The 10,165-nt window shown below is 42.7% G+C and overlaps 2 pseudogenes; one reads left to right on the top strand and one right to left on the bottom strand.

Annotated features, from left to right (window-relative positions):
* Positions 1-1,086: 1,086 nt before the first annotated feature.
* Positions 1,087-3,320, top strand: LOC105106202 (transcription initiation factor IIA subunit 2-like; annotated as a pseudogene).
* An 828-nt stretch (positions 3,321-4,148) lies between these two features.
* On the bottom strand, positions 4,149-6,257 carry LOC116152579 (tigger transposable element-derived protein 1-like; annotated as a pseudogene).
* Positions 6,258-10,165: the final 3,908 nt, after the last annotated feature.

Here is a 10,165-nt window from a genome sequence, read left to right as displayed (position 1 = left end):
GCAAATCCAGCGGTGAGACCAGTTTCTGCCCCCAGTCCTCCCCCCACCCCCACCAGGGCTTCCATTCTGGCTAATGTTTCCTATGGTCTTCTTTCATGGAGACAAAAATCAATCAGACTCTGAATTTTATAGCAATCTCACGCCTCCTTGGGCAGAGTTTGTTCCTCTCCTCTCGAAGCCAGTTTGAGTACCTGAGACATCGTTCTCACTTCATGTTTTTCTCACTTCATTTTTCTTACATTTTCTCAACCTTCTCCCTCACGTCTCTTCATTATGTCACTCACTCAGTATCAGTTTCCTTCCAGATCACATCTCCTCTTACTGCATTTCCTACGTCTTCATAGACAATCTGTAATTTACGTTTTTATTTTGACCCCAAAGCTTGGAAATACACCGTTTTTGATAGTCTAGGCTTCTTTCCCATCTTCCTTGACTCCCCTTCACCCTTGGGTTTCCTTTATTAAAACAAAAAATATTACCCACTGGGAGAGATCATTTACTCAAAGCTGATTTTCTCTAGCAAAGGTATCTTTCTTTTCACCCATAGTGTTGCAAATCTCCTTCCTTGTTGTTACTGTTGGAGACCATTCGTGAGATGTTTATTTTGTGTTTGTGACTTTATTGTTTTCCTCCCAGTCTTTCTTCTCCACATCCATTCTAAGCCTAACTTTGACTTCCTTGCCTTGAGGAGAGTTGTAGATGGGTCTGAAGATGAGGTGCTGGAAATGGCTCCCCATCCCTCCTTTGGCTCCTGGCTTCTGCTTTCAGACAGCTTAAACTCCCAGAGAGAGGACCATGCTCTGGGGAGAGGAGGTTAGGTGAGTAAAATGTTGGTGAGATGGGAAGTGGTAATGGAGAGAGTCCCCCCAACCAGCCTGGAAAGGAGGCGGAGGGTCGTGGTCCGTGGCTTCCATGAGAGCTGGTGACCTGTGACCCACCCTCTTATGTGACTTAAGGGAGAGACAAGGCTGAGCCTCAAGCGAGGCCAGTGAGGCAACAGACTCAGGTGTGTGATATGAGAGGACTCCCAAACCTTAGTAATCAAAATAAATCATTTTATTCCAATATTTTTAAAAATAAAAATTAATGCAAAAAATCTTTGACGAACAAAGTATTAACATTTTAAATAAAGATCAGGTGCAGAAGGGACTGGAACTCCAGAGGAGAGTGGATGGCGTGTTCCGGGCATCGTTGACCCCAGGAAGCTCAGCAGTGATTCTCGTGCTCCAAGGGCGTCCCTTGATTTCTTGGGATCCTGGGATTTTGGACAGGTCAGATCCCAGTAGCAACCAGTATGGAGAAGTGGGCAGTGGGGACACCTCTAAAAATTTTTTTGTTGTAGAAAAAACCCCTGGAGACCTTTGCCTTGCCATAGGTAGGAGCTCAGATAAAAGTAGAAATGGGTTCTTGGGTTTGGATGGGTTTTTTACTTCAAATAAATACAAATAAGCCACTTCCTGCTCTTTCAGCTTTACTGTTGCAAATTCATGCTGAATACACTGCCTCCATCTGGGGCTTTGTCACTATCTCAAGTGAAGAATGGGAAGCTGAGATTCTTTACCTTCTCTCCCCAGTTCTGTATCTCCTTCCCTTCCCTATCGCAAAGTCCAGTCCTATTTTTAACCAGTGACCCACTGGCTTTCATACATGTAGAGATCTGGAAAGTGTATATAAAGAACAAAGAGGTCCTCTTCTTCTTGCTTTCACATCCTTAAGATCTGACCTCTTCTCTCAAGTCTTAAAATCAGCACCTTAATATGGGTTCTGCAAGGCATCCTGACTGGATGGAATGGTCATGGGCCCCAGTGATAGGAGACTTGGATACCAGGCCTGACTCTGCTCTGGACCAGCTGTGTGAACGTGGATAAGCATGTCACTTTCGCTCTCTGACCCTCAGTTTCCTCATCTGGGTAAAGAGGGTTAAACTAGATGAGCTCTGAGGCCCAAGATTTCATGCATTCCGAGGATGGCTTTATCCTTCACCAAACTGCTGATTTCCAGCCAGTCCACTTACAAGCACTTGAAAACAGCGATGATCTTCTCACCCTGTACTTTGGCACTGTAGTTTCCATTTTCAAAATCTGCTAGCCTTTACTTGTCATCTGTGTTGAAATCAGATTCTTCACTCTTGGTTTCAGGATCCCAGGTTCTCAAAGGAAAATCTCTGACAAAGTTTTTGCTCTTCTTGAATTTAAATTTTGCTAAATGTTAAAGTAGAAAAAGAAACCATAAAACATAGACCCAACCATCAGCTAGTTTCTTTGTCTGTGAAATAAAGAGGTTTTAGGAGATGCTCTTTTTTGGTTGTTATTATTGTTTGTAGTTTGTTTGTTTTTTAATTTTTTATTGAAGTGTAGTCAGTTTACAATGTTGTGTCAACTTCTGGTGTACAGCATCATGTTTGTCATACAATAGAAGTTCTTTTAAACACTTTTTAGCTTTAAAATTCTAAGTCACTTCAAGAAGCATGGCGATGGTCTTAGATTTTGAATCAGTTTTATTTATTTTTTGTGCCAATCATCTGCTTTTACAGTATTGTAACTTGCTTTTCTCGTCAATTATCTACAGATTTACGTAGAAGTGTCAGACTTCTTAGCTGTAGCTTGGCCCATCAAAGTTTTGTAACTTGGTGTTTGACAAACACTGTTCTTTCATAAAGGTGTTGGGAAGTTTCCATAATCCATATTATTCCAAACATATTGAAAAATCTGAAAAACTTTTTTTAAAGTGTAAAATGATCTTTCCAGCCAGTACAGAAGAGATAGCTATGTATGTTCTCTGCTTCATCTGTCAAAAGTCCTGCACAGGTCTTGTACATGCCGGTGCTCAGGGACTGTGAGATTTGGTGTCTGGGGCCTTCTGCCTCCTGGTGTGGTTTCACCGTCAGGTTCTGTGAGCCCAGCTCTGCAGCTTCCCGAGTCCTAGCTGTGTTGTTTCTCTCCCACAGGCCTTCCTGCTAGGACTTCAATATTTTTTTTTTCTTAAGCTGTAGCATATCAGCTATATGGAAATGCACTTTAGGAAACAGCCTTCAGGAGGGCCCGGATAAGTTCATACAGTCTTCACGGATCATCCACCACTTACCCTTCAAGGTCTACGTCAGTGTCATGAAGCTATAAGTGTAGCCCCGGCACAGACACTCAGGGACAGGTCAGCGTGTCAGAGCCTCCATATGTATGTACAGATTCCGTGATGATGTGTGGACTTCTGTACTGAATGATGTTGAATTCAGACAGATGGCAGAGCTTAGTAAAGTGGATAAAGTGAAAATTGTAGCTTACGATGGTAAAAATACTGGTTCAGTACTACAGAATGAATAGAGAAAAAAATGCCTTTTTAATGCTGCCTTCTGTCATTAGGCATCACTTTTTGAAGTGCAGCATAGAAGAGACTTAAAAAAAGCATCATTCTAGAAACACAGGCGCGATTATGCTGTGCTGCGCTGATTGGGCGATGTCAGTTGAGAGCAGCTTATGATCTGTGGCCTCTTATATAATCTTTATTATGGAGCATGAAGAAACCTAACTTTTTATGACAAGTCAAAATTGTTGCCTCTCTAAGAACAGTGTTTAATGAACTCGTTTTAAAACTTGATGTGAGTAATAATTGGTGGCACTGTTAAGCTACCAATATGGAGTTATTAAGTTAGCATTTTATTAGCATTAGATAAAGAGCACCATGTTCATTGTAGGGAAGTTAGGAAAATACACCATTTCAGTAAAGTCTTAGTAGTTTTATGAGTTGTAACTTTCGCAGTTAATAAAAAATATTAGTAGGAGGTTATAGCAAATTCTGAATTTTACTTAGGGAATTCATTTTTTAAAGTCGTACAAAACCAGTGGTAACACTGGTATGAGAAACCTAGGAAATACAACTCTATTAGGAAAAAATAGATTACCTTTAGATAGCATCCTCAGCCGAAACAAAGCAACCAAATCAAATCACAAAACCCTATTCCCACTAAGATAAAATAATCCCATGGGACATGTGAATTATTTCTTGAACTGGCCATATTGATCAAGTTTCAATCATTTAAAAAAAATCAAACAGCCTACCATTTATTTGATTTTTAATTTCTAAATCTTGCTACACGTAAAATAAAAGGGGATGGTGGGGTGGAGACTCTTAAAGTCTTCAAGTTGAAACTTTCAGTGCTTGGATTCTTTTCGATGAACAGGAACAGAGCAAGTTGGAGCAAGACTATATGTTACCTTGATCCTTCTTGTGGGTTTCATAGCTACCTCTTCTGTAATGTTCTGCTGCTGCCTTCTCTTGAAATACCGGCATACTTCGAAGATATTACGGGTTCAGTTCTAGACCGCTGCAATAGAGTGAATATTGCGATAAAGTGAGTCACATGAATTTTTTTGTTTCCTAGCACATATGAAAGTTATGTTTACACTGTACTGTAGTCTATTAAGTGTGCAATAGCATATGTCTGAAAAAAGGTACGTACCTTACTTTAAAATACTTTATTGCTAAAAAAAAAAAATGCCAAACATCATTTGACCCTTTAGTGAGTCGTAATCTTTTTGCTGGTGGAGGGTCTTCCTTGATGTTGATGATTGATGACCTGATCCAGGGGTGGTGATTTCTGAAGGTTGGGGTGCCTGTGGCAATTTCTTAAAATAAGACAACAATGAAATTTGCCACGGTGATTTGACTCTTCCTTTCAGGACTTTCCTGTAGTGTGCAGTGGCATTTGATAGCATTTTATCCACAGTAAGTAAAAATTCTTTCAAAAACTCTCAAACCCTGCTGCTGCCTTATCAACTAGGTTGACGTAGTGCTCTCGACCCTTTGTGGTCATTTTTACAATCTTCACAGCATCGTCACTGGGAGTAGATGCCATCTCAGGAAGCAAATCCTCATTCATTAAAGTTTGACCATGAGAGTGCAGAAATTCAGTCCTATCTTCAGGCTCCACTTCTAATTCTAGATCTCTTGCTATTTCCACCCTATCTACAGTTACTTCCTCCACTGAAAATTTGAATCCCTCGTCTTTGGTCTATGAGAGTAGGAATCAACATCGTTCAAACTCCTATTAATGTTGGTGTTTGGACCTTTCCCTGTGAATCACAAATGTTCTTATTTGTGTCTAGAACAGTGAATCCTTTCCTGAAGCTTTCAGTGCACTTTTCCCAGGTCCATCAGAGGAATTGCTGTCTATGGCAGCTGTAGCCTTACAGCATCTGTTTCTTACATAATAAGACAGGAGAGGTGAAATGACCCTTTGACCCATGGGCTGCAGAAGGGATGTTGTGTTAGCAGGCATGAGAACACCACCAATCTTGAGAACACCACCAATCTTGTCCATCTCTGTCAGAGCTCTTGGGTGACCAGGTGCATTGTTAATGAGCAGTTATAACTTGAGAGGAATTCTTTTTCTGAGCAGTAGGTCTCAACAGTGGACTTAAGATATTCAACAAACCATGTTGTAAACAAATGTGCTGTCATCCAGGCTTTGTTATTCCATTTATAGAGCACAGACAGAATAGATTTAGCATCTTTCTTGAGGACCCTCAGATTTCTAGAATGGTCAGTGGTATTGGCTTCAGATAAAAGTCATCAGCGGCATTAGGCCCCAGCAAGAGTGTCAGTCTGTCCTTTGAAGCTTTGAAGCCAGGCATTGACTTCTCCTCTATAGCTATGGAAGTTCTAGATGGCATCTTCTTCCATTGCAAGGCTGTTTCGTCTGCATTAAAAATCTGTTGCTTGGAGTAGCCACCTTCATAAATGATCTTAGCTAGATCTTCTGGATAACTTGCTGCTGCTTCTGCATCAGCACTGGCTGCTTCACCTTGCACTTTTATGTTGTGAAAATAGCTTCTTTCCTTAAACCTCATGGACCAACCTCTGCTAGCTTCACACTTTTCCTCTGCAGCTTCCTTACCTCTTTCGGCCTTCATGGAATTGAAGAGAGTTAGGACCTCTCTCTGGATTAGGCTTTGGCTTAAGGAAATGTTGTGATTGGTTTGATCTTCTATCTAGACCATTAAAACTCCCTTCATATTAGTAGTAAGCCTGTTTCTCTTTCTTATGATATATATTTTTAATGGAGTAACACTTTTAATTTCTTTCAAGAACTTGTCTTAGCATTTGCAACTTGGCTAACTGTTTGGCACCAAGAAGACTAGCTTTCAGCCAATTTCAGCTTTTGACATGTCTTCCTTACTACTGAAGTTAATCATTTCTAGCTCTTGATTTAAAATGGGAGGCATGCAACTCTTCCTTTCATGTGAGCACTCAGAGGCCATTCTAGGGTTATTACTTGGCCTGATTTCAACATTGTTGTGTCTCAGGGAATAGGGAGGCCTAAGGAGACGGAGAGAGAAGGGGAAACAGCCAGTAGGTGGAGTAGTCAGAACACACACAACATTTATTGATTAAGTTGGCCATCTTGTATGGATGTGGCTTGTGGCACCCCAAATCAATTAAAGCAGTAACATCAAAGGTCACTGGTCACAGATACCATGACAAATATAATAATAATGAAAATATTTGAAATACTGTGAGAATTACCAAAATGCGACACAGAGACAGGAAGTGAACAAATGTTGTTGGAAAAATAGTGCACATAGATTCACTTGACGCAAAGTTGCCACCGCCTTCAGTTTGTAAACACACAGTATCTGTGAAGCACAATAAAGCAAAGTGCAGTGAGACCATGTAAAGGGGGAAAACACTGTCTCATTCTTGTGGAGCAACGCAGGCGGAAGGAAGCCACGAGAGAAACGTTGTCCAAAGAGTAGCGGCTGCTGACCCGCTCAGCCCATTCTCAGATTCCGGACCTTGACTGTGACAGCTTGCGTCGGCCCAGTCCAGGTGTGCGTGCATAACACCTGGAGTGGTAGCTTTAACATGAGACTTTTTGAAAATTAGCAGAAGAGACAATATGGTAGAGGGAAGCCTTGAACAAAGTGTGCTTCCAGACCACATCCATCAGAATCACCTGGGGGATGCTTGAGTTCCTGGACTCCACCACAATCCCACTGAAGCTGAGACTCTGGGGGTGTGGCCTGAGAGCCTGTAATTTGAACAAGATCCTCAGAGAATCCCCACTGAAGTCTGAAAGCCTTTGCTCTCGTAGTTACTTTCACTGTCTCTGGGTTCAGATCCTGGTTCTGTCCCTCTAACTATGTGACCTAAAAAAGCTCTTTAAGCTCTCTGAGTCTCACTTTCCTTCTCTATGAAATAGCAATAATACTGGTACCCACTTTCTATGGTTCTGCTGAGAATTCAGTGAGATATGCTTTGAGGCACCTCCCACAGTATCTGGTTCCTATGAACGCTTGTAAATTTGAAAAGCTATTCTTATTATAAAAAGTTTTATGAAGGATAGCAGAATCTTCCCTCCAATTTGAGAGCAACGTAGAATGTGCGTTTAAAGGAATGAATACAGACAATGTAGTGGATTCTGATATTAAATTATAATGTCTCTTTACTAAAGACGTTTAAGTGGTGGTCACTTTCGTGGCTTTGCCTGCATTTTTCTTGTCCCAGATTTTGCTGATGCTCTTTTGGGTGCTGTGTTTGGTTCTTGTTCCTCAGAGGTGAGGGTATAGCCCTCTTTTGTTGGTTTTAAGGCCATTACTCCTGAGTTTCTGCTTTTGAACCAGCTCCGCAGGGAGTCTTTAGCAGATGATTTACAAAGGGGGCTTTGATGCTGTCCACCGTGTCCTGCAGGACGCTGTCCGTTTTCCTTACTTGTTAACCCTGGTGGCCTTGAGAGCAGGGCCCTGCAGCTGTCCCTCTCCGGTCACGCCCCGCCCCGCGCGCCCCAGCCCGCAGCCCCTCTCTGCTGTGCTCGCTGTCTCTGCTGCCCGCAGCCTCTCTGGGACGGTCATGGGATCCCCATTTTCTGAGACTGCTGGGACAGATCACTTTCTTGTGGCTATTTGAGCAGCAAAGGGATTCCTCATTGCAAATAGGGGGACATTTTCTGGATAACACCAGTAAGTACCAAGTACATTCCCTTCCCACAGGTTATTTTCTTAACTGTTTATATTCATTGGTGTTTAGGGACCGAATTCATGGCAAAGAGTCACTGATTCTGAGGACTGGACAGGTTCTTCAGTTGTAATTTATTTGACTTATTTCCAGAAAATATTTTAGGACAAAACCAAATACCTTTAAGTCTGAGTGGCTTAAAGAATGGATGCATTACTCACAGTCCTGGAGGCTGGGAAGCTCCAGATGCAGGCGGCAGCAGACCTGGTATCTGGGTAAAGCTCTCTGTCTGGTTTGTGGATGACTGTTTCCTCGTATTGTCACATGGCAGAGCGGGCGGGAGGGAGGGAGAGGGACAACCTTTTTCTCTTGTCATCGTCTTATAAAGGCACTCATCTGATTACATCCCTTTATGAGGGCTCTACCCTTATGATTACCTCCCAAATGCCCCTCCTCCACACACCATCACCTTGAGGATTTAGGCTTAATGTATGAGTTTAGTGGGAGGGACACTAACTTTCAGTGTATGGTGTGTGCTGTAACTACTGTGGGAGTTTATCAGGGACCTTCATTGTACGACTTGCAGAGAACCAGGGCATGTCCAGTCTTGTAGTTTGGTTTATGGTACAAAGGCCAGGCTCATGGTCCAGATTAGGGTGAGAGGACAGAACACGCCTCAAGCCTGGGACTCGGTTCAGGGGGCTGCAGGTCCTCCTGGAGCCACAGAGGGGACAGCATGAGGGCAACACACATTCTTGGCCAGAGACGCCAGAAGACAGACAGGCTCTGAGAGGGTGGGAGTGGGAGGGAGTGCCTCCCCCACCCCAGCTTTTGCAACTTTTGCTGGATGGTAGAGCTCCTGAGACTCACACAAGGCAGCTGTGTGCAGGGGTCCAGAGTGCACATGGGCAGACCCAGACCCAACAGAAATCGGTGGAGCACAGCTCCAAGCCAGGTTCCACATTGGGCACTTCTTCTGTCACCCTGAATTTCCCCAGATTGTGCCAGTCCATAAGCCCCTTCCTCTCTATAACTGAGGGTCCTGGGAACCAAAATAATCCCAAGCTTGCTTGAGGAACTGGAGCTAGGAAAGCCTTGAAATTGGAGCTGGGAGAACTGGAAGGTCTTAAGGAGATTCCATGAGGCTGAGATTCCATGCACAGAGGCTTTTATATTCCCTAGAACCTCTGTGCCACTCAGGACAGGTGCCCGCATGGCATTGTGGTAAGACCATTGGAGTTTTGGGGTCCAGTACATCTGGAATCAAATCCCACCTCCTTTGTTAATTAACATTGTGCATTTAGGCAGTACCCAGTGCCCACTACCTGCATTTATTAAATGTCTGCTGTGTGTCAGACACTGATCACATCTGCAAGTATTAACTTACAAGTATTTTGTGTGTGTGTGTTTTGTGGGGGAGGTATTTAGGTTTATTAATTTTTTTGATGAAGGTACTGGGGATTGAACTGAGGACCTTTTGCATGCTTAGCATGCACTCTACCTCTGAGCTATACCTTCCTCCCTTACAAGTATTTTTAAGTATTTAAAAGTATGCTATGAAGTAGATATTATTAACTTTATTTCACATATGAGGAAACTTAGGCACAGATGGGTTAAGTTACTTGCCTAAGGTCACACAGCAAAGAGTGGAACTCAGGGAATGTGCCTTCAACACTTCTGCTCTTAACTGGGATCCTCACCTACTTCTGTTTATCTGTAAAACAAGGGTGGCAGTAGCTTCTTCTGTGTTGTGAAAAATGAAATTTGAAATGAGATGCCAAAAGATGAAGTACTCGTCTTTACCTGGGTCACAAAATGAGGGTGCTCCCCCACCAGCACCTGAGGTTCCTCTCTTCCTTTTTCATGATGTGCAGGACCACTCAGTGTTCCAGAGGAAGCTGGAGCCTCTTTTTTTTTTTAATTGAAATAGTTGATTTGCAATGTTGTGTTAGTTTCAGCTGAACAGCAGAGTGATTCAGTTATACATATACATGTAAATTGGTGCAGCCACTATGGAGAACACTGTGGGGATACCTTAAAAAACTGAAAACAAACTTACCATGTGATCTAGCAATCCCACTCCTGGGCATATATCCATCCAGAGAAAATTCTAATCCGAAAAGATACATGCACCCCAGTGTTCACAGCAGCACTATTTACAACAGCTGGGGCATGGAAGCAACCTAAATGTCCATACACAGATGACTGGATAAAG

This window comes from Camelus dromedarius, chromosome 10 (genome assembly GCF_036321535.1).
Source record: "Camelus dromedarius isolate mCamDro1 chromosome 10, mCamDro1.pat, whole genome shotgun sequence".
In the NCBI taxonomy this organism is placed as follows: domain Eukaryota; kingdom Metazoa; phylum Chordata; class Mammalia; order Artiodactyla; family Camelidae; genus Camelus; species Camelus dromedarius.
The sequence above is the reverse complement of the archived record's forward strand: the minus strand, read 5'-3'. Positions and strand labels throughout refer to the sequence as shown.